The sequence below is a fragment of the Bidens hawaiensis genome, unplaced genomic scaffold (genome assembly GCF_021521415.1).
Source record: "Bidens hawaiensis isolate Kalapana, Puna unplaced genomic scaffold, B.hawaiensis_p1.1 tig00062459_1, whole genome shotgun sequence".
Taxonomy (NCBI): Eukaryota; Viridiplantae; Streptophyta; class Magnoliopsida; order Asterales; family Asteraceae; genus Bidens; species Bidens hawaiensis.
In genome coordinates, this window is record NW_027501213.1 from 38,233 (window position 1) to 63,066 (window position 24,834).

At 37.9% G+C, this 24,834-nt stretch overlaps 1 pseudogene; it reads left to right on the forward strand.

The window, feature by feature from the left end:
- The first annotated feature begins 4,332 nt into the window (after positions 1-4,332).
- LOC143603699 (7-deoxyloganetin glucosyltransferase pseudogene) lies at positions 4,333-4,899 on the forward strand (annotated as a pseudogene).
- The last annotated feature ends 19,935 nt before the right edge of the window (positions 4,900-24,834 follow it).

The following is a 24,834-nucleotide window of genomic DNA, read 5'->3' on the forward strand; positions in this document are numbered from 1 at the left end:
GCGTTCTAATCAAAATGTAAGAGGCAATTAGTGCATTAATGTATTTCATTTGTATCCAGAAACTATCTGTAAGCTATGATTAATTCAATGGGTAAGTTGTATATGCTAATGATCTAACAAGTATAATCATTTCATTTTAAGTGTTGATATTATATCATTATGACTTTCTCGTACACTTTATAATTTAGGGCTAACGTTTTTGGTAGTCTTGTTCGAAACTGAAGGTTCGAAGACGCACACCAAGTGCTCGATGAAATGATTCAACGAATTTTTCAGCTTGCAGATTACTAGCTTCAAGGATTTCAAGATTTACGTTATCAGGCCCAACATAGGAGCCAACACAATAATGATAAGGCACTAATACAGAGGTAGCATTACTTGTTCTTATTTTTTATGTAGTTCTTATTTAAGTGAATCTTGATATATTTTTAGCTATGTTAATTGCACAATACAAGGGTACCTGCCAGGTTGGAAGTAACATGTATAATTTGCTTAAAAACTATAGTATTCTTTTGGGACATTAATTGCCTAATGGTAGTTAAAACAAAAGCAGTATCCTTTCAATATTGAATGCAAACAAGCCAAGCTGAGCCGAGCTCAAGCTCGATAAGTGAAGCTTGGGCTCGGGCTTGTTTATTAAACAAGCTTACTTTTAGGGTCGGGCTTAGGCTCGTTTTAGCTCAGCTTGATTGAGTTTTGACTAGCTGATCTTGAGTAGCTCGCGAGCAGCTTGACTTGTTTGCACCCTAATCACGATATTGTTTTAATTGCCTAATTGAATGGAATGTTTCATTGTATTTTTGTCGTTCTTAGAACTTAAAAAAAGTGCAATGATGGAAAAGCTAAGGAATTGAAAGAGAATGAAACAACATTTTTTTTTACTTTTCTTAAGTATGTCATATTATCGGCTCACATTATGTTCAAAGAATAAATTTTATCTATTATGTATAAAATGTACTACCTCTTTGTTGCAAAAAACTTGCAACAATTTCCTTTTTGTCTAATAATTTATGATGTTTTATTTGGTTTTATTTCCTTGAGCATACTAGGTCTCTAGTGCAATATTTGCTGAGAGGTAGCTGAGGTTGGTGGTTTATGGTTTTTTTACTACAATAAATATATTGCTTCTTTGTGGTATTGAACAGAATTGAAGGTATGTGCTCTACCAACACTTGATTCTACTCATATGGTTTCGTTTTAATTGATTTAGAATCTTTAACGTATCATAGAGGCTATAACTTGAAAACTGTGTGGTTATTTAATGATAAAATTTTAAGTATCCTTGGTTGGTGATTATTTTAAGTGTTTGAACGATCTATATTAGTTTGTAATTTGTTAAGATGGCATTAAGAGTTGCTAATGTGTTTGATATTCATGTATTATTAACTGTCCAAGTAACAAATAGCGAAGTTGGAACAAGATGAAGTAGAGAAGCATGATACAATATCACGATGGAGAAATTTGAAGACATTGTGAGGTTATAAGTTGTTATGATTGAGAGATTTTAGTTGTTAAACTCAAGTTAAGATACGAGTTTATGTTGGTAAACACAATAATTCGAATATATATGTATCTGTCTTCGGATATTCTGGATCTTTATTTTGTTACATGTGGATAAGTTAGATATTTCGTTCAATTTGGTTTGGGTATTTATCTTTGAAGAGATTTGTATATATTTACAGAAATTAAAATTTTAGTGTTTAAACAAATAAAAAATAATCTAAAAAATCTGTGATAATCCAAACAAAATTGGTTGCAAAATTTGTAGCCAAAACCTTTCAAAATGTGTAGCAAGATTCGTAAAATATCATAGACTAATAGGTAGCAAAAACCATAGCAAAATTTGTAGGCAAATGGTAGCTAAATTTGTAGCAAAAGTTTTTGTAGCAAAATCCATAGCAAGCGCTTTCGTAGCTAAAATCCATAGCAACTATTTCTATAGCTAAAAATTCGTAGCAAAAAATTCTGTAGCTAAAAATCTGTAGCAAACAATTTCATAGCAAAATTCATAGTTAAAATAGCAACGGTTTTCTTTTGTAATTGAAGTCGTTGCAAAATAAAATTCCGTAGCAAAAATTGTAGCAAAATAAATTAGCTACGAGACTTTTAACTACAGACCAAATCCGTAGCAAATTCGTAGCAAACACCTATTTTGCTACGAATTTGCGACGATTTTAGTCGTAACAAATACTTGTTTTTGTAGTAGTGAGCGTAAAGAGAAAATATCGTTCGGCTTGAGAGATCTATAGGGCAGGGTTAGATCCAGTAAAAAGAGGTAATCGTGGATGCTCCCACAAGAGTTCTTCCAAAGCCATCTAGGCTAAGGCTCAATGAAAGCACCAATTGATACGGTTTATTCGAGACAACCGTCAATCTCACAATAACACAAGAGAAGAAGAGAAAATAGACCCAAAATAATAATTCTTTCTTATTATTATTCTTAAATAAGATTACAATATATAGGAAACAAAAACATGAAAATAGAAAAAGATAAACAATAAGGAAACATAATTTGACTATAATAAGGAAATTAAATAAAAGATAAACTTAGATAATAATAATAATAATAATAATAATAATAATAATAATAATAATAGTAAGGTATTCTGGTTTAATGGCAAGACGGTGATGGATAAGGCCTTATATCTTATAGTGTCATGTTTGAAACCTTAAGGGGGTATTCCCATAAAAATGGGTTTCCTTCTTGAAGGTGTTTCTGGATGAGGCTGGAATGTCAAAACCAGTATGGGTGGTTTAAATCTCGTATTAGATAGACTCACTTGGTTATTAAGAGTTTCCAAACGTTGTTAAAAAAATTCAATATGTTTGGAATCAACCAATCTATTTATGTGCTTCTCTGATCAGGACAAAATTTTGTAGGTTTGAACAAAATATATATCAATACTATGAACAAAACCATATTCAACCAAACTTTTATGATAATAATAGCTCATAACATAGTGTACTTTTTTCAATGACTCATTAATGGCCGATTAACTATAGGGCCCCTTAAATAATTTATAAATTGATAGGTCAATTAATTGCTCGTCTATTTTTCAATGTTTAAACAGGATATTCTTCACTGGAAGCTTATAAAAACAGTAATACATGCTTCAAAATTTGTTTTAGAGTTCTATACTTCTATGGGTTCGACACAAGATAGCATGCCACATGTGGTGTGTATACCAGCCCCAGCAAGGTCACATTAACCCAATGATAAATCTTTTTAAAATTCTACACTCCAAAGGCTTCTTTGTCACCTTTGTCAACACTGAGTTTAACCACCAACGTCTTCTTAGATCGCTGGGATTCGACGCTCTACAAGACCGCCCTTCCTTCCACTTCGAAACCTTTCCTGATGGTCTTCCACCAGCTGAAAACCCCGATACCACCCAAGATTCTGCGTCTTTACTCAAATTAATCCGTTCATGAAAATGGTTTGGGTCCATTTAAAAGCATCCTCACGAGTTCTTCTTATTCTCCAGTGACTTGCGTGGTGGCCGACTACCTTATGGGTTTCACCTCTCTGCAGCCGAGGAATTAGATATTCCAGCAATTCTCTCCTGGACCGCGGGGGCTGGTTCCCTCATATGTTACGATCAGTACATCTTATACAAAAGGGTTTAATGCCACTTAAAGGTAAAGTTTGCTGGTAATCAAAGAACAAATCTCAATTTAATTGAATAGAAGAAGAACAAGATGATATAGACAAACAAATTCTTGAATTAAAATATTGAATATACGATTGATTATACGTGATTGTCAATTACAAATTGTCTGACATCGATTCCCTATTTATAGAACAAATAATTACAAATTAGCCCTACTAATTACAATAATTATAATGAGACCCCAATACTTATTATAATTAATAATAAAGTTTAGTTTAAATATTTAATAGATTTGTATTACTTTCTTGTACACAGATTCGAGTTATTTAGTAAATAGGTATTTGGATATAGTTGTAGATTTTATCCCTACCATGCCTGGTATACGTCTAAAAGATATTCCTCCTTTTGTTCGAATCGTCCATCCTGGGGATGAGTTTATGGTTGGATTTTCGGATAGGGAACTAGAGAGGGGGAAAAGAGCGGCGACCATTATTTTTAACACTTTTGATGAGCTAGAAGGTGAATGTCTAGATGCGCTCTCTTTAAAGTACCCACTGTGCTACGGTATAGGTCCTTTGCATCTGTTCCAGAGCAAAATTGTTGATAAGTCTCTAGATTCCATCAAATTAAATCTTTGGGTAAAAGACCCTAAATGATTAAAATGGTTAGATGACAAAGAGCATTCTCAGTTGTATATGTAAATTATGGTAGCATCACTATAATGACACCTCAACAACTAGTCGAATTTTGTTGGGGACTTGCTAAAAGCAATTATCCATTCTTGTGGATAATACGACCCGACCTTGTGATTGGTGATTCTTCTGCGCTTCCGCAGGAGTTTTTGGAGCAAACAAGCAATAGAGGAATGTTGGCTAGTTGGTGCCCACAAGAACAAGTTCTTAGTCACTCGTCAATAGGAGGGTTTTTAACACATAGCGGATGGAATTCGACGATTGAAAGTATTTCTAAAGGAGTCCCAATGATTTGTTGGCCATTTTTCGCTGATCAACAACCGAATTGCTGGTGGAGTTGCAATAAGTGGAAGGTTGCGATCGAGATCGACAACGATGTTAAGAGTGATGAAGTTTCAAAGCTAGTGATAGAGTTGATGAATGGAGAAAAGGGAAAGGAAATGAGAAAGAATGCCATTGATTTGAAGAACAAGGCTGAAGAGGCATGCGCATATCCCATTGGTTCTTCTGTGGTTAATTTGGAAAAAGTGATTCATCTGCTACACGTATCTCCAAAGGGGTTGTGCCTTTCAGTAAGGATACTTTGGAGACACTGATGTCTAAGCATCCCATCCTACCCCCTTCGAGTATGCCTGTTTCCTTGCTTTCTGACCCTCCCCTTGTTGTGGATGTTGATAGTGTGCTCGGTTGCATTAAATCTTTCCCTAAAGGGACTTCGTGTGGGCGAGACAGATTGAGAGCCTAACACATTTTAGATGCGCTGTGTGGAGAGGGGTCTCATATTGTGGATAGTTTGCTCAAGGCTATTTCTGTGGTTGTTAATTTATTTTTGGGGGGAAGGTGCCCTAGGGTGTTGGCAGAGTTTGTTGCGTCTGCCCCCCTTACGCCATTGCTTAAACCGGACAATGGGATTAGACCTATTGCCGTAGGGGCCATTTGGAGGAGATTGGTCTCTAACGTGGCTATGAGGGGTGTCGGGAAGGAGATTGCTAAATACCTCTGTGACTTTCAATTTGGGATGGGAGTCCCTAATGGGCCGGAGGACGTGCTTCATAGTGCGAACAGGTTTTTTTAAATCAGTTTCACTCGGATGGGTCATTGGCTATGCTTACTGTTGATTTCTCTAATGCCTTCAACTTGGTCGATAGGACGGCCCTTCTACATAAGGTACGTAGTCGATGTCCTTCTATTTCCTTATGGGTGGATTTTTTATATGGGCAATCGGCTAGGTTATATGTGGGGGATGCTTACATTAGGTCCACCACTGGGGTTTAGTAGGGGGACCCTCTTGGGCCTCTTCTCTTTGCCTTAGTTTTGCATCTTCTTGTTCACCGAATCAGGGATCGTTGAAAGCTTATTTTCCATGCTTGGTACTTGGATGATGGTACGATTATCGGGACACTAAAGAGGTGGCTAATGCACTAGATATTATCAGGGCCGAGGGCCCTCGGTTGGGTCTTGAATTAAACCTTAAGAAAACAGAATTATTTTGGCCAACGTGCAATGGGAAAAAGGTGCTGGATGGGTTGTTCCCTTGCTGGATTGGAAGGCCAGTGCTTGGTGTGAAACTCCTTGGAGGCGCTGTAAGTCGGGATGCGGGGTTTATCAGTAGTTTGGCGGTGAAAAAGGCATCTAGTGTTGTGGAATTGATGAGTGTTCTCCCAAGGCTTCGGGACCCTCAATGCGAGCTTCTTCTGCTTCGCTCATGTATGGGGGTCACAAAGCTGTGGTTTGACCTTAGAACGTGCCAACCTATGTATGTGGAGGAAGCTGTTTCTATTTTTGATAATGGCCTTCGAGGGGCGATTGAGGATATCGTGGTTTGTCGGGGGCCGTTATTCGGGAATTTCCAATGGAGGTTGGCATCATTTCTTACCTGTTTTTGGGGATTGGGTTTATGTTCGGCTAGGGATGTATCTACATATGCTTTTGTGGCTTCAAGAGCACAATCATGGAGTTTGCAGGACCACATTCGTCGGTGATGTGGTATTGATGGGATGGACACTGATTATGGGTGTGCGATGGATCGTTTACGTACTTCACTTCCTGATTTTTATCTTAGCGGTTTCTCTAATAAGGAAACTTTCCCCTAAAGCCCAATATGCTTTGGCGAGTGCCTTATTTAGTGGAATCGTCTAGAGTTTAGAAGCGAAGTTTGATCTATCTCCTCGCCAAAAAGCGGTGTTTGAATGTTTTCGAGCTCCTCGGGCTCAGGATTTTCTAACGGTCATCCCTATTGAAGGATTAGGCCAACATATGTCGGGGTTGGAGTATCGGGTTATCCTTAAGTACCGGCTAATGATCCCTATGTTTCCGATTAATGAGCCTTGCCCAGTTTGCCGCAAATTCTATTTGGATTCCTTTGGAGACCATGCGGTGGACTGCAAAGCATTGCCTGGTGTTAAATACAGACATGATTTGGTCAGGGATGTTTTGTGTGATGTTCTTAAACGGGCAGGGATCTCTGCTAAAAAGGAGGCCCCTGTTAACTTTCTTACAGATCCACTCAAAGGGAGGTCCGCGTTACGACTAGCTGATATTCTTGTGTTTGGGTGGGCACGTGGAAACACGCTTGTGTGGACCTTACAGGAGTGTCTCCTCTTGTCGGGCTCAGGGACCACGGATTTGTTGTAGGTCAGGCTGCGTTGAAGGCCGAATCGGGCAAAGTTGTCAAATACGAGAAAGCCTGTTTAGAAAATCCATATGTGTTTCTCCCTTTTGCTTTTGATATATTTAGGAATCTGGCCCCGAAGGCTGTGAATTTTCTAAATAGGGTTCAGTGTGTCGTACATAGTACTTTTTTCGTCTCCTATGACCCAACGCTTTGTTTTTAGTAGAATTGGTTTTGCTATTTAGAAGGGGATTGCGGCGTAGCTTGTTGCCTATTTGGCTGCCACTTTACTGTAATCGTTTTGATTTTAATGAGAATTAGCAAGATTATAGGTTAAAAAAAAAATTCATCTTGTTTTTGATGATTATATCTTTATCTTGCTTATGCCACCTGTTCTTTGAAATAAATTTTGTTTCGTGTGCTTAGTGCTGATTTTTTTTATAAGACACCTCCGATTTTTGCTTAATCATGACAATTCAATCATGGTGGTAGAATGATTCATTTTGAAAGGAGAAGTACGGTGATAAACTACAGACAAATCGTCAACAAACACATTGTATAAAAAAAATATCGGAAAAATATGACCCAAAGTGAAAGCAGAAAAGATAAATAGAGAACTGTTAATAGACAAATTGGGTTAGAAACTGAACACTTAATTCTTACATGGTATCCTTTTATATGGATTTTCTAAATTTGGCAGGTTTGTCGATCAATTTTTTGAAACTACAAATTGAACTTAACACCATAAATAAAGCCTAACTTATGCTAATAAGTTATTTGCCCGTCTTAAGCTAAAAAATCAAAGTACAAATGAGTGAAACAATTTTGGGAAAATACTATATTGCGAAATTGCAGCTGTAAATCAAGAATCAAGTCTAGCAATTGGGCTAAACCGTCGTAGGCAGTTTACCACATGATTCGGCTTGTCGAGTCCTTTTCATTCACTAGTAACTCCAATTGTAGCTCAACTGAAGTTTGAGCCTTTTCGGTCCCCTTTGTCTAATTGATAAAAATAAAATTCTCCCAACTCTTGGATAAGCCTCTCATCCATATAAGTGACCATACAAAATGTTGTTTATTTTTGCGTACCTGGGTGATGAATTCGATCAAATATTTAAACCTGTGATCTTGATTTCAATCTTCATAAATAATAAGCAGCCTGGATTAATTTCTGAATCGTGTGAGAACTTTCAGATAAACTTATTTCGCCGGTTACACGCGATTGATTTATCGGATAAGACAGAGATTTCTCTTAATTGGAATTGGATTTGTAAGTTTATGTGAATGCCATGAAGAACAGAACATGGTAACCGACATTCTGTTCTCTGCTTTTCGATCTATATTAATTATATCTTTATGTGGCCTCTATCATCTTAAATAAGATTGATGTTATTGGGTTTAACCCAAAACCCAACTAATTAGTAGCCCACTAATAATAAATTAAGGCACATGTTATTATTTTAATAACAAAGTCTAAATAATAAGACCCAAATAACATCTAGAATTAAATCGAGCACGCACTCCCGCGTCACCCAACTCGTTTAATATCTAACGTTATTTACTTGATCGACAAGTTAATCCAATATATTTAAATACATATTGATAACACTAAAATTACCAACAAGCCTCCCCCATTTTAGTGATATCCATGATTAACTTAAATATTCTCACATAAACTCAAACGTATGCATAAATGAAATGTCGTGACGATTGAATTTCATCTTAGTATATTACACATTCCAAATATTCGAATATCGGGGTGTCGCTATGGATTGAACCCTTGCTATTCATAGTGAATACTCGAAGATAATATACACATACGTTTATAAATCCAAATTCCAATTGACACAATATTTTACTAGCCTGTGTCCCAATCCTTCAAAGAATATATCAAAGCTCAAGTCCAAAGCTTTTTGAAGCGGCTAAACTTCATATTCTTATAGGTAGTTCATTAATCTTGCACCCGCACTGCAATTTTTCAATGAACTACTAAGAAGCTATACTTCAACCTCCTTTATCTCGCGGTCCGAACACATACCTTGGGATGATGCTACTAATGTGTTCCAATTTCTAGATGTTAAGCTTTCCACATTGAATTCAGCATCTAATATCATATTAGATGGGAATTGGGTATCTTAACATGAGAAATTTTATGTGGACTTTAAACTCATCCCTATAGCTGATTTATTCACGAGATCTCTTACTAACTCTATAGTTAGATCATCAGCCAAATTATATTCAGATATCACATCATGCATGATGAATCATGCTATGTATAATATATATAACCGTCTAGACTTTCTATTATACACTTGACTATAACTTATAAATTATAATCAGCATTATCACACCTGATAGATTTTGGTGATATCAGTTACCCACAATGGAATTTCATAATACCAGTTTCTTAGCCATTCAGCCCCTTTTATCAATTGCTACAAATGCTATAAACTCGCATTCCATTGTCAATCGATGCAAATTCATTCATTAATTATCTAAGAAATGAAACATTCCCCAATAGAGAATACACATCCACTTAGTTATACAACTTGCACCAAAATACCCTTCTAGAATTGAAGGAAAACTTAAACAAACCATAATTCATGGTTCTTTTAGTACCTTAGCCGAGAAATAGAATCACCTTGATTAGATATTAGTTTGATATTAGGATCTATAGGAGTACTAACCGGAGGACAATCAAGCTGATTGAATTTTTTCAATACCTTCTCAATGTAATGAGATCAAGTCATAGCTATACCACTGTCACTCATTTTTATCATCATAACTAGGATATCATCAACCTCCCCCAGATCATTCATATCAAACTTAGAGCACAATAACTTTTTTTTTTAATCTTATCAATCACTCAAACCCGAGTAACTCAATAAGGAATTAAGTATTTCCTTTAAGATTACATTTTTCCTTTCAGGCTTTCAGCCACACCGTCCTATTTGTGGTGTACAAGGAACCGTGGTTTTGTGTATTATACCAGTAGACTCATATACACTGAATCATAATACCCTCCACCTCTATCATATAGAGATTCTTACTCAAACCACCTTGATGAAACTCTACTTCTTGTTAAAAAATAAAATAAAATAAAATTCTAGAGTTTCATCCTTAGAATGTGACAATTAGACATATCTTCATTCTATATAATTCACAAGACATAATCTAGCATGTCATAGTACATAAACGTAGTCTACCCTGTTCTAAGATAATGCCATACAAAAAGTTCAACACCATTCGGGACACTAATAATAAGTTTAAACATTTCATGATCCAAATATTCAAATCCAACAAAATTATATGTTGAGATAAGATAAACTTACCCTCAATGACCTCTTTAAAACTATTATTATTTAAAACAATCCAAGACAAGGGATTCTTTTGAATTCATGAAACATACAATACATAATCCAACAACAAATGTTTTATAGCCCATAATACAAGTCTAACTTTTCCTAGTCCTTTGATAGGCTTGGTTGCTACATTTCTCATCCTATGTACACATCCATCTTTAATTGGTTCAAAATTCTTCAAACCATTTCAGATCCTCGCATATGTGACTCGTAGCACTCATGTCTACCCACCATGCAAGCATGTCATCCTGTACATAAAATGATCCAGAAATAAACGATACATAATTCTCAACCGAATTATTTCTAGAAACCATTGGACTTTTTAAGTCTACTAACAAACCCAAAACTAGGATTTCGTTTATTTCCCACCCAAGAGGTTTTCTTGACTTGTATACCTCTAATAATGGGCTGATTACCTAGCCCATGATCCATCAACTCCATGCGAGTACCATCGCACCCGGCAGATAGCGAACTATGTGGATAAACACTTATATTTTTAACTTTATTTGATTCAAATTCAAGTTATAAAATAAACTTTGTTTCTTTAAATCTAATCCAGATTTTGTGTTTTTCAAAATTTAACATGTTCCGAATGCAATATTGAAACAACTACAAAACTTATAGATCTTGTCGAATTTAAAGTATATTTAGTAAACATACCTTGTGAAGCAATCAGGTCTTCTGACCAACTTGGACCCACCCCGTTAAACTTGTTTCCATCCGGGTAATTTCACCTTAGTCTTAATGATATTCAGAATTTACTCAAGGTTTCAACTTTTTGCATTCAGTAAATTCACATAGCAAAATCTAGATACATTATTTCTTAATGAAGGTGTAGAGTGAAAACATACAAATCTCTATGAACAAGTTCCAACAGTTCTGTGACTTCTGTCACTAATTAGGAGAACTATATAGACATATCATGGATTATAAAAAACTTACATGACCTAAATAACAAGCATGCCATAACATAGAATCATGAATTCAGACGTACTTGAAGTCATGAAAACAGACTTCTCTATCATATGGCGAAACAAAACCAAATCAATTCCATGTTGGTGATTTTAAACATGTGCAATCCATATCAACTAACCAGAAAATATTGTATATGGAATTCAATTTAATGAATGAAAACACCTTTTTATTTTGTCGAGATCATCAGTGTGAGCTCAAATTTGTAACGGAATGGCACTTCCAAAACATATAGTGAAATAAAATATTATTTCCTTTCACATGAGCACCCCAATGAAATTGTTTAACTGTTAAAATTTTGAGAGAATGAAAACCAAAATGCCACCCAGTCCTGCTCTTATTTTTGGATCAAAACAAAAGAACAAGACCTTTTCATTCTTATTCAACTGATTTCCAACCGTGGTTAGTATATAAAAATAACAAATATATAATCCACGATTTGAATAATATTCCAACTTACAGTGACCAATAATAGTTACTGATATCAAAATCCAAATTTATTCTATCTTTATTTCATGATTTTGATATCCAATATTAGTTAATCCAATTTTATTCCAACTTGACTCTATAAATCAATTCGCATCCCATATATTAAAGTCTCAATCAAATAACCTTTCCAGACTAATTTAGGAACCATTAGTCAACTTGTTTTATTGAAATCGTGAAAGTTGAAACCGAAACTAACAAACCAATCTAACCCATATAATAGATGCTTGTTTCAAAATAATAATGTGATTATAATCAAATAAAATCATGAATATGGTGGCAATTTCTACCAACACTTAGAAAATAAATTATTAAATGTACCTCCACGTGATTTGTCATCCATTATCCATTTAAGAGAATATTTCCCAGTTCCCAAATCAATAAAATGGGGAATGAATAATACCATAGGAATTATTTGGGAAACAGTTCTATATCAGAACCACAAAACAAAGTTTTACAACGCCTAATCCTTAATTAATTGATATCAAATTCATATGGATGATAACGAACCGTAAATTTTCGATTTCTTAAACTCATATAATTATTTATTATTAATATTTACCATTTGTGAATTAGGGTTAATTCACAATCCACGTAACACAAAATATTTATGAAACTTGAAATCAAACCCAACAACCCAATTTAACCCTAAATATGTTTATCTTTGTTGTTTATTTTTGCGTACCTGGGTGATGAATTCGATCCAATTTTTAAACCTGTGATCTTGATTTCAATCTTCATAAATAATAAGCAGTCTGGATTAATCTCTGAATCGTGTGAGAACTTTCAGATAAACTTATTTCGCCGGTTACACGCGATTGATTTATCGGATAAGACAGAGATTTCTCTTAATTGGAACTGGATTTGTAAGTTTATGTGAATGCCATGAAGAACAGAACATGGTAACCGACATTCTGTTATCTGCTTTTCGATCTATATTAATTATATCTTTAAGTGGCCTCTATCATCTTAAATAAGATTGATGTCATTGGGTTTAACCCAAAACCCAACTAATTAGTAGCCCACTAATAATAAATTAAGGCCCATGTTATTATTTTAATAACAAAGTCTAAATAATAAGACCCAAATAACCTCTAGAATTAAATCGAGCACGCACTCCTGTGTCACCCAACTCGTTTAATATCTAACGTTATTTACTTGATCGACAAGTTAATCCAATATACTAAAATACATATTGATAACACTAAAATTACCAACACAAAAATGAAATGACAATTACGACAAATTTGCAACCGAAATTGTGATCACAAATACACATTTTTGTAATAATGACAAGCCTCCTTATAGAAGTGATCACCATATATGTCACACATCACTCTCGCATGTTTAACGTTACAGAGTGATACAAACTTAACAGCAGAAATACATTTATAAAGGCAGGGACCGAACCTATACATAGAAGGGAATATAACAAAGTTGTTACAGAACTAAAACAGTAAAATTTTAGTAACAAAAATTTATTCAATCAATTCCTCTTCTACAGATCATTCTGTATACTAGACTTCCCACTTGATCACTACTGATAAATGGTTAGAAACATATGTCAATGATCGAACATTGTTACAGATATATTCCGAAACCCTAACCTAATTTCACAACACCCATTCTCAGATCTCTTTCAATCTCTCTAATTTCTCTTTCGAGCCTTGCTACTGTTCTATTAGTCACGATAATGTATGAGATTAATCACTCCATTTAAACTTCTGCTCCATCAACCTTTAACATAATGGACCTATTTACCTCATCAAGGAAGGAAATATGAAGATTTAACGCGTAGATATTGTTTTTTGTTTTCATTAACAATATATTGCACGGTTTGCGATTGAAGATAATGGAGGATTTTAGTATTAGACTAGTATATAATTTGAAATACATAACTTATTGATTTGTAACTTCCATGTTAATTACTTATTTTTATTTTGCTTGAGGCCTATTGTTATGCCTCGATCTTAGTCTTTTCTCTAGTATATGTAACAACACATTATGAATGAAATATTTAAGTTGGTTTGATAAACTTATTATGGTATCACAACAAAGGTTTTAATAAACCTAATCGATCCATTCTTCCGCCCATCACAATCGCAGCCGCCATCCAATTTTTAGCAGGTAACTTCCTTTTTTTCGAATCACATCACCATAACCATGTCTGAAAATGAATCACTCAACACCAACACCAACACCAACAACACCCTTGCTTTCAACACCACTATGAACAGCCTTACGATTGTAACCTTCCCACCTACCCTTCGTTTAAACTCCATGAACTATCTCAGTTGGAGAACTCAAATCGAAGCACTACTTCACGGACTCGATTTACATAAATTTATTGATGGTACCCATCTTCCTCCCACGCCAACAATTGCTAATGATGGCACTTCTACCCCGCACAAAGACTACCCGATTTGCTTCCACAAAGACAGGCTTCTGTTTGGAGCCTTAGTTCGCATCCTCTCCCCGCAAATCGCTCCTGTCATTACCAATGCCAAAACCTCACTTGAAGCATGGAAAACCTTAGCCACCACATATGCATCACCATCTAGAGGTGACATTAAACAACTTCAATACCGTCTAAAACAATCTTCCAAAGCCCCTACTCAAATTAATCCATCTCTGATTACTTGCAAACCGTTAAAACAATCGTTGACGAACTGATGGTCCTTGGCAAAGAAACTGATCTAGGAGATCTAACCGACATCATACTTAATGGGTTAGACCAAGAGGCATACAAAAATATCATCCAATCAATCCATGGTCGTGACAACCCATGTGACATTCGTCGATTTATATTCGTATTCATATTTGTATTTGAATTCGTAACCGGACCCATTGGGTCGTCTCGATGTATTATTAATTATTAATTACCATTAATAAAGCCTTTCCTGACGATTTAAAGTTTACTATCCGTTCATTTACATTTTTTATTAAATTCGCCGGATATCGGGTATAATACGAAAATAAACCAAATATATTAACTTCTAGCAAGTTTATAACATTTCAAAACTTTAAGGTTCAGTTTGTAATTTATAGTTTAATATATGAAATCTTAAACTTAAGGGGCTTGAATTGTAAATTGTATTTAAGATATATTAAATATGAAAACCAATCCCACCCCCACCCCACCAATCTCGCTTTTCCGGTCACGCCAGTCTGGCCGGCGGAGTTCAATTCTGGCAAAACGAAAAACCTCCTTAATCCCCGCTCTTTGACCCGTGTAATTTTGTTAACGACCTAAATCACTGATTTTAAGATATAATCATTTAACCAATTGCGTATTAACGTCCAATAGTCATGATTTAAGCCCGAGATGCCCACCGGAAAATGAGTTAATCAAATTATTACAATTAACATCGATACGCTCCCTTTACGAGTATAAATAGGACCCTAATATCAACCTAAAACTACAACAAACATCATAAATTACTTAAATAATCTCTGTAACTTCGATTTGGACGACCAAAATACTTTCCGGCTACCCCGTCGTCCTCACTCTTTCCGGCAATCTTAGAGGTAATTATTGCATGTTTTTAAATCGTTTTCTCATGCTTAGTATAAACCCTAAACTAATTTAGTCGATCATATAGCAGAAACCTTGAATTGAAACTAGGGTTTTTAGATGTAGTTGATGAACTGAATGCTTGCTTATCAATAATCATTTTCATTTCATAACCGAATATCCTTGATAGTCCATTGGTTAGTATAAGGTCATGTTGCAATAGATGTCCTTCCTAGACCAACCGGTTAACACTTTTGAACATGTAACATAGAGACCCGGGTTCGAAACCCGGGTCAGACCCCTTATTATTATATTTTTTTATATATCATTCTTATTAAAATGAATTATCCTTTATTAATTAATTAACAATCATTTAAAAATCTTAATAAAATCCAAAAAGTCATCTTAAGCTAAATAAAAATTTTATAAATTAAATATAAAATATAATTTACCCTTTTACACTTAAAAACCGAACTTTCATTATCGTAAACCATAAACTAAAAATCGTTTAGTATTAAACGTAAACTTTAGTTTGTTAAAAATCTTATCGTTGAACCCTTAAATATAAAATTCGAATAGCATACATTAATTAAAGACCTTCAAACATACAAGCTCCGTAAACCTCTTCGTTAAAGTATTTATTTCATTAACTAAACCCTCGTAAAACATGCAATAATATTATATTACCCAAGCCTTAAAATTAGAAGCAATAACAATAAAATACCAACTAAGTCCTAAATAAATTTATGCAACATTTAACCCTAATACATCATTCGTTTAGTCGTTAAAGTTAGTATTTATTTTATTATAGTTTGCTTGGATTGTTTGCTTCGGGTTCTTGACGCATTCATTTATTCTTGGTCTTTTCGCTTCAATTGCAAAGATGAGTTTCTCACACCCCCTTTTTAAACGTTTTATATTTTAGGGTAAGTATGCATATCCTATTTAAATGATTTCTATTAGTACTTATTCAAACTACAATTCGTATTATGGACTTGTGTTTACTTGCTTATGTGCGTTGTGCTATTATCCGAGTACGTTGGTTGTCCCTAACTGGAAATGACCTTATGTGCGTTGTGCTATCCGAGTATGTTGATCGGCCTCAACTGGAAAGGACCTTGCGTGCATTGTGCGATATCCCGAGTACGTTGGTTGTTACCAATTAAAAAGGACTTTACTTGCGTTTATTACACGGTTCATAGAATTGTATACTTTTTATGTATTATGACAAACTGTGTTGATTCTCACAAACTACTTGTAGTTGACTTTATTTTATATGCATGCTATAGGTGCGGTGATTAAAGGATGACATAAGGAAGACACTAGTTTTTAGGTAATCAAAAATAATCAATGAATTGTAATAAATGTCTATCCTTGAATTGGTTGTATTTGTTTACTTGAACTTGTGTACTTGGTTTTAAACGAATTAATGATATTATGGTCACTTTAATAGTGCCACATGTGTTTGAACAATCTATACGTCACACTCGAGCCTTTCCACTTAAGCCGGGGTGTTACAACCCAATGTCGTTCAACGAGTTGAACGAGAAACTACTAACCCAAGAGCTAAACTTAGCTCAAGCAGCTTCAAATCTCACCATGCATCAACCTGCATATGCTTTTGTAGCCCATAGTCGCCCCAACACCAAATGGCATAATCATAGTTCCAACCAATCCGGCATCCTACCCACCCTGCCAACTCAAAACCCTCCTAACGGAAATCGACCTTTCCTCGGAAAATGCCAATGGTGTCACACAAAGGGCCACACCATTGCTAATTGCAACTCCTTTAAGAAGATGTTTCCTAACGCGGCTATCCCGCCATTTACTCGTAATGTGCAAGTTACAAAGGCATCCCCTAAGTCAATATGATGGCCGTTGGTACCCAAAACAACTCATCATCACCAACCAAATGACTATTAGATAGTGGAGCTTCCTATCATGTTACAAATGTCCTACAAGCGTTATCCCTTCATGCACCCTAGCATTGCACCGAGGAGCTTGTAATCGGTGATGGTTCGTCGATTCTATAACTCATATTGGTTCACTCATAATCCAAACACCAACACTACCTTTAATCTTACAAAACGTTCTTTGGGTTACCGCTATTTCATGAAACATGTAAGGCCCCGAACCCCGGGAACCCCACAGTTGATAATCATACAAACACTTATAAAAATATTTAAACTAAAAAAAATCAATCGTTCCATTAAGCAACCAATTTCAGAGTAAAATTTAGCGGAAAACGTAAATAATAAAATAAATTCCCAAAATCCAGGAATTTTGCCCAAAACCAACATAATTATCTTTAATAAAAATTTTTAAGAATAACTGTTTAATAATAAAATCTTCAAATCCCGTATGCCCTTCACCGTCCAAGTAGCTTCGTGCACGTCCAAGCGATAAGGCATCCTCCTCCTAACATGAAACTCACACTAACATGCACACAAAGTCAGCTCAAGCTGAGTGAGTTCAAGTTTTAAATAAGTAACAAAAGTCTTAATAATCATTCCAACGGTTTTAAAACTGTAAACGGAAATACATCAGTTAGGTCATCACATTTAATAAATAATCATCCTTACGTATGTACATCTCTATACGTGCATTCCTATATATATATATATATATATATATATATATATATATATATATATATATATATATATATATATATATATATATAACATTCAATAATAACATTCAGGGCCGAGAAAACGTACAACCCAAACACGTAACATTCAACGCATGCAAACACAAAGTAGGCATACGCAACATTCATTAGTCGAGATGACTACAACATTCGCCAAATATTGGTCATTCTATAATATATATATATACATACACACATTCTTTAACATTCCAAGGCCTACCAATACTAGCAAGCCTGTGTAAAATCATTTAAAACATTTCATCAAGCAAAATCGCTTAGGTGTGCATGCTAGCCCAAAACTTAAAAAGAGTTAAAAGGGGCATCAAGAACTCACCTGAGGTCAACCAAACACCAGCAACGAGCTAAGGACTCCCTAAGTGCTCACTCACAAGTAAGGGCCTGTAAATTGCACACAACGCGTCACTAAACTGGACCGTAAGAACACACTTGCCTAATTGGCCGTTCAAGCACAACACTTTGGCCCGAGGCCCAACAACTTGGCCCGAGGCCCAACCCATACCCAATTACTTTACCTCAGCCCCTAAAACCTTTCAATTAACCAAATCCACCCTACGATTATGGTCGGGGCTAACCATGATGCACAACTCACCCGCCGGTAATCAAATCGAGTCGAATAAGCGCGCAATAAATCTTAAAACCTATTGTCAAATAAATCAGCCCCAAATGGACCAAATTCCCATCTTAACCTTTTTTTACATCATAATTATGTCACCCGAGTTGATAGGGTTGACGGTTCCTTTTTACAACTCTCAATTTAACATTTAAACGAAAATTCGCGCACCGCCGACTCGATTGACCAATCACCAACCAAAACAGCCCCGAGTATCAAAAAAATAATTTTCCCACAGCCCTTAGACTCCCCTAGGTCCATGCAAACTGATTCGGTTGGTCATTCAATCGATTAACGCATCAAACTCAACAATTGACAATTCTACACCCGATAAACCCTAGTTTTCGAACTAAAATCGATTGACCGACCTAAACACCTCCAATGGCCACGAAATTTTAATATGATGTAAATGCCATACCTGGGAATCTTTCTACACCAGAAACTCTAATTTTTATCCACGGGAAGTGGGTCAATTTCACTTTGGCCGAAATCTGTCCAACGAAAAGTATCGGCAAAATTGAGCATCAAAATGATTAAGGGTGAACGAAAAGAGTGTTGGGGATTGTAGTACATACCTTGAACTACCTCTAGGAGCTTGGAATTGATCAAAAAGTCAAAGAACAAGAAGGGGGGGCTGCCTTGCGTCGATCGGACAGAAGCTAGGGTTAGGGTTTATTTTTTTGTTTATTGATATAATACAAACATGTTTCATCCAAGTCCCTCGAATTTGTAAGATTTGACAACTTGTAAGGAAAGTTAAGTGTTTCAACGTACCGGGATGACGAACAGGTTTCCGGGAAATGTCGGTTAAATCTTGATAATTATACATACTATACACGCTTTAAATCTTTGAACCGAAATTAACGGGTGTTACAAGTCCACCCCCCTTACAATGGGATTCGTCCCCGAATCCCGATGTGACAGGAACAACTGCGGATATAGTTTCATCGTCTCATATTCGGATGCCCAAGTAGCCTTGGAACACCTACGGTGCCTCCATTGCACCTTCACCTGCTTAACCACCTTGTTCCGCAACCGCCTTTCCTGACGGTTAAGTATAGCAATAGGCTCCTCCACGTAGTTCAGCTTACTATCAAGCTCAATATCATCAAGAGGCACATGGGCCTCCTCATCCGCTAAACACTTCCTCAAGTGGGCACATGGAAGGTAGGATGAATCCCCGTGAGCTCCTCGGGCAATTCCAGCCTATAAGCTACCTCACCAATTCGGGCTAAGATACGGAACGGACCAATAAACCTCGGACTGAGCTTCCCCCTCTTTCAACATAACCCGATACCCAGCCTCGAACACAATAGGCCTTCACCTTTTGTCCGCATAGGACTTTTGACGATCCTTAGCGGCCTTTATAAACGCCTTAATTTTATCGAGCTTCTCAGTCGTGGCCTCAACTACCTCCAAACTACCCAACTGTTTCAGTCCAATGGAACCCCAACAAACTGGAGTCCTACACCTCCTACCATACAACATCTCAAACGGTGGCATCCCAATTGTGGCGTGATAACTGTTATTATATGAGAACTCTACCAACGGTAAGTGACGATCCCAACTACCACCAAAATCGATTACATAGGCCCGTAACATATCCTTGAGAGTTTGAATGGTCCTCTCGGACTGACCATCCGTCTGCGGGTGATAAGCGGTACTGATGAGGAGTTTGGTGCCCATCTCCTCATGAAACTTCTTCCAGAACCTGGAGGTAAAACGCGTATCCCTATCCGAAACAATAGATACCGGCACCCCGTGCCTAGAAACTATCTCACGAATAAACACATCGGCCAACTGCTCGGAATTAAAAGTCTCTCGGATCGGCAATAAATGAGCGCTCTTGGTCAATCTATCAACAATTACCCCAAATGGTGTCACAACTACCCTTAGGAGTACGAGGCAATTTAGTCACAAAATCCATAGTAAGATGCTCCCACTTCCACTCAGGTATTTCTAAAGGTTGAAGCTTCCCGAACGGCTTTTGATGCTCGGCCTTAACTTGTAGACACGTCAAACACTTATTCATATACTGAGCCACCTCAAACTTCATCGCAGGCCACCAATAATTCTTCTTCAGGTCTTGGTACATCTTGGTCGCGCCCGAATGAATAGAATAGCGCGACTTGTGTGCCTCATCCAAAATTTTATCTCTGAATCCCCCATACTTCGGTACCCATAAACGACCATCCTTATACTTCACCCCATCACCGACGTCTTCCAACAATTTCTCCTGACCCCAAACACGCTCTGACATAATCCATTCCACCTGCAAAGCCTCATTCTGAACGCTGGCTATTTGCTTCAAAATATCGGGTTTAAGGATAAGCTGGTAAGATTTTACACGAATCGGCTTCGGTCTCTCCTTCCGGCTCAACACGTCAGCCACCACGTTAGCCTTACCTGGATGGTACATAATCTCCAAATCATAATCCTTAATCAACTCCAACCATCGACACTGGCGCATATTCAGTTTCTTTTGTTCGAAGAAATACTTTAAACTCTTATGATCGGTATAGATAACGCAAGGAACATCGTACAAATAATGCCGCCATAACTTAAGCGCAAACACAACGGACAAAAGCTCCAAATTGTGAGTAGGATAATTCGCCTCGTGAGGCTTTAATTGCCGCGAGGCATACGCGATGACTCAACCTCGCTGCATCAGAACACACCCAAGCCCCTGATAAGAGGCATCAGAATAAACAACCAGGTCATCGGTGCCATTGGGTAAAGCTAAAATCGGGGGATGCGTCAACCTGTTCTTCAACTCGAGAAAAGCCTCCTCCTGCTCAATACCCCAAACGAACTTAACACTCTTCTTAGTCAACCTGGTCAGAGAAGAAGCAATTTTCATAAAGTCAGGAATAAAGCGGCGGTAATATCCCGCCAAACCCAGAAAGCTACGGATTTCAGATGGAGACTTAGGAGACTCCCATTTATTCATGGCTTCCACCTTTGCAGGGTCAACCAGAATACCACTCGGGTTAGTAACATGACCCAAGAATTGAACCTCACGCAACCAGAAGGAACACTTAGAAAATTTTGCATACAGTTTGTTCTTCCGCAGAGCCTCCAACACTTCCATGAGATGACCGACGTGATCGGATTCACTTTTAGAGTACACAAGAATGTCGTCGATGAACACAATAACCGAACGATCGAGCATCAGCCTACACACCCGGTTCATAAGATTCATGAACCCAGCCGGTGCGTTGGTCAGACCGAAAGACATCACAAGAAATTCATAATGCCCATAACGAGTGCGGAAGGCAGTCTTAGGAATATCTTCCTCCTGAATCTTCAACTGATGATACCCGGACCTAAGGTCGATCTTCGAGAACCAACTAGCTCCTTGGAGCTGATCAAATAAATCGTCGATCCTTGGAAGAGGGTACCGATTTTTAACAGTGAGCTTGTTCAATTCACGATAGTTAATGCACATCCGCATGCTACCGTCCTTCTTTTTAACGAACAGGACCGGGGCACCCCTAGGTGAGATGCTTGGTCGAATAAAGCCCTTATCGAGCAAGTCTTCCAACTGAGCCATAAGTTCCTTCATCTCATTCGGCGCTAGGCGGTAGGGAGCTCGGGCAACGGGTTTGGCGCCCGGTACAAGGTCGATCTAGAACTCGACCTCGCGATCCGGCGGCACATCTGACAAATCATCTGGAAATAGATCCGGGAAATCCCGAAGAATAGGAAATAGATCGGTATTTACGTTTATAGCATACGCCAGATATGCCCCGGACCCCCGCTGCATCAACTTTCCCGCCTTAAGCATGGATATAATATGTGGCGTCGCAACATTCCGATCACCGAAGACCATAGTTTGAGTCCCATCCGGGGCCCTTAGACGAACGAGTTTCTGACCACAAATGATTTGAGCATCAACATTCGCGAGCCAATCCATCCCGAGCACCACATCGAAACAACCAAGCGGCATCAAATACAATCGCACCGGAAATCTATACCCAGACAACTCGATGGAACAACCCTGAATAGCCCTAGACACGAACACGGATTTTCCTACGGCGACCTCAACCTCAAACACATCGACTACGCGCTCGGGTGATTTATTCAACGAGGAACAGAAAGCGGTAGACACAAAACTTCTATCGGTGCCTGAATCAAATAAAACTGACGCCTGTAATTTATCAAGTAAGGTACCTGGGATAATATTATACTACTGCTTAGCTACCCGGTCAACACATACGATTTCAAAGGAACAAGAAATTGTAACGGTGGAATGAAAGCTAAATAAGGAAAAATACCTGAAACGACATCCGCATCCTCTTTTGCTTCCTTCCTGGAGATGTTGAAGGCCCTCGCCCTGGCCTTCGGCTTCTCATCCATCTTCCCCCTCGAGGAAGTCCCCTGAACGGATCCCCCCACCTTACTGGTAGGACAGTTTGATGACAAGTGACCGGAACCCTTACAGCGGAAACAAGTCAGAGTCGCACACTCGTAATGGGGGTGCCCAACATTATCGCAACGAAAACAGGTGCCGGATTCACTCTTACACTCCCCCTTGTGTAGTTTGCAGCACTTCTTGCAATTACCGAATGCCGCATCCCTCCTAAACTCAGAAGTTTCAGTCTTCACCCTTTTCCCAGACGAACTAAAATTGTTTCCCTCAGGCCGCTTACCATACGAATTAGTGTTCCAAGTCTTCCTAGCCTCGCTCGGCGGTAACTTCTCCGTCTGATCATACAATGTACCTGCCAAGGTAACCACCGAGTGAAACGAGTTCATGTCGGTGGTCACCACACCCCTACGAATATCCACCGGAAGGCCCTTCGCATACTTCTTAATCCTTTTTGCCTCATGGGTAACCAGATCGGGACATAAGCGAGCCATCTTGTTGAACTTTGTGGTGTATTCTCGATGTGTCATACTACCCGCCTCCAAGGTCAAGAACTCCTGTTCAATTTTATCCAATTCGTGCGGAGGACAAAACTGATCGAGAACCAACTTCTTCAATCCATCCCATGTCATCTTCCTAATCGATCGATCACCCATAGCCTGCACCAGGTTATCCCACCAACATAATGCCTCGGAACGAAACGAGGCGGTAGCATAAGTGACCATGTCGTCTCCCTTGCACTTACTAACCCTCAGAACGGCCTCCATCCCTCTCACCCATTGATGAACTGCCAAAGAATCTTTAGTACCATCGAAAGAAGAAGGGTCACACTTTTTGAAGTCCCCATACGAACAACCCCGAGTAGATACACTAATACTCCGAACCTCGTCCTCATCCCCACTCGGTACATACACCTCTTCCTCTTCCTCGACCAGTGTCTCCTTATCCTTCTTTCCTTTATCCGAACCTTTACCAACCAATGACTCTTCCATGGCCCTAACGGCCTCAGCAACGATCTCGGGAATGGCGCTATGGAGCACCTGGTAAACCTCATCGGCATAGCCGCGCGCATAGCAGGATCTAAGGCGGGGTTATCCCCCTCCTCATGAATCGGGGTCTCCTCCCGCTGGGGAGTAGGTATCTCTCTCTCGGCTTCGGCACGTGGCTTACAACCACGGCCGCGAACACTAGGACCACCTCTCGTAGCAGCTCGAGTATTAACCATGACTTATCCCTACAAAGACAGAATGTTAACACGGTCAAGTACAAGTGGTAATTAGAACATGTAAGGTAAGGGTAAACTGCTAATGACGTTGATCAAGTGTAACTAGTCGTTTACTTTACCCGCCCGTCCTAACCACCCCCTGCCCCTAACCACGTTAGCCTTCTATCTAACACTTAAACAGTAAATCACATACCGCAAACTTTTAAATTTAAAGGAACGAATAAATAATTAAAAGTTACCTCTTGGCGTGCAGCTACTCGCGATGGGCATACTGGTCTCTTTTCTTACAGTTCTAGTCCAAGCATTCAGGGATGCTCGGATCCCTCGAACCATGGCTCTGATACCAACTTGTAAGGCCCCGAACCCCGGGAACCCCACAGTTGGTAATCATACAAACACTTATAAAAATATTTAAACTAAAAAAAATCAATCGTTCCATTAAGCAACCAATTTCAGAGTAAAATTTAGCGGAAAACGTAAATAATAAAATAAGTTCCCAAAACCCGGGAATTTTGCCCAAAACCAACATAATTATCTTTAATAAAAATTTTTAAGAATAACTGTTTAATAATAAAATCTTCAAACCCCGTATGCCCTTCACCGTCCAAGTAGCTTCGTGCACGTCCAAGCGATAAGGCATCCTCCTCCTAACCTGAAACTCACACTAACATGCACACAAAGTCAGCTTAAGCTGAGTGAGTTCAAGTTTTA